Consider the following 987-nt stretch of genomic DNA (forward strand, 5'->3'; position numbering starts at 1 on the left):
ACTCATACCATGCCATCTGGACGGCTCCTCCTCCTCCTCCTCCTCCTCCTCTTCTTCCTCCTCCTCCTCATCTTCCTCCTCCTCCTCATCTTCCTTCTCCTCCTCATCGTCCTCGTCCTATTCAACTGTTACTGCTTTTGCAACTGCTGTTGTTGTTGCTGCTGCTGCTATTCAACTTTTAACGATGCTGGGTATTGTCTCTGTTGCGATTATAGAACCGTTACTCCTCGTGTAACTGCTACTGCTGTTTCTATCTGCTCTTCTTAGTGATTTAGCTGCTGCTGCTAATGTACTTTTAACTGCTACTACTGCTGATATATACATATAACTTGCTGCTGCTGCTGTTGCTCCTGCTACGATCGCCAACGGCCATATCACGTTGAGAACACCGCTTCTCGTCCGATCAGCGAAGTTAAGCAATGTTGGGTTTGGTTAGTACTTGGATGGGTGACCGCCTGGGAACACCAAATGCTGTTGGCAATAATGTTTGGAACGGGCTCACCATAGCCCGTGCTACTTGGAACTTTTTGTTCCAGGTAGCGAGCGGACAGCACGCTGGGCACGTGATCCTGTGGTCCCGGGTTCGATCCCGGGCGCCGGCGAGAAACGATGGACAGAGTTTCTTTCACTCTATGCCCCTGTTACCTAGCAGTAAATATGTACGTGGGAGTTAGTTAGCTGTTACGGGCTACTTCCTGGTGTGTGTGTGTGTTTGTGCGGCGTGGAAAAAAAAGTAGTAGTAGAAAAAGTTGATTGACAGTTGAGAGGCGGGACGAAAGAGCAGAGCTCAACCCCCGCAAGCACAACTAGGTGAATACACACACCAGAACCAACCTGGGGATGTAGAGTATCCTCTCGGCGATGACGAAGCCGACGGTGAAGAGGAGGTTGGTGGCCGGGAGGAATGGCAGCACCAGCAGCGCCAGCCCCAGCAGCAACGCCCGCCCCTCCTGGCCCTGCACGAGGAGAGAAAGACACGGGTCAAGC

The 987-nt window shown here is 52.0% G+C and overlaps 1 non-coding gene across 1 annotated transcript; it reads left to right on the forward strand.

Annotated features, from left to right (window-relative positions):
* Positions 1–361: 361 nt before the first annotated feature.
* On the forward strand, positions 362–480 carry LOC123751157 (5S ribosomal RNA). The gene has a single exon (XR_006772076.1). It is a non-coding gene; the product is annotated as a 5S ribosomal RNA (ribosomal RNA).
* Positions 481–987: the final 507 nt, after the last annotated feature.

Source organism: Procambarus clarkii, chromosome 53, assembly GCF_040958095.1.
Source record: "Procambarus clarkii isolate CNS0578487 chromosome 53, FALCON_Pclarkii_2.0, whole genome shotgun sequence".
Taxonomy (NCBI): Eukaryota; Metazoa; Arthropoda; class Malacostraca; order Decapoda; family Cambaridae; genus Procambarus; species Procambarus clarkii.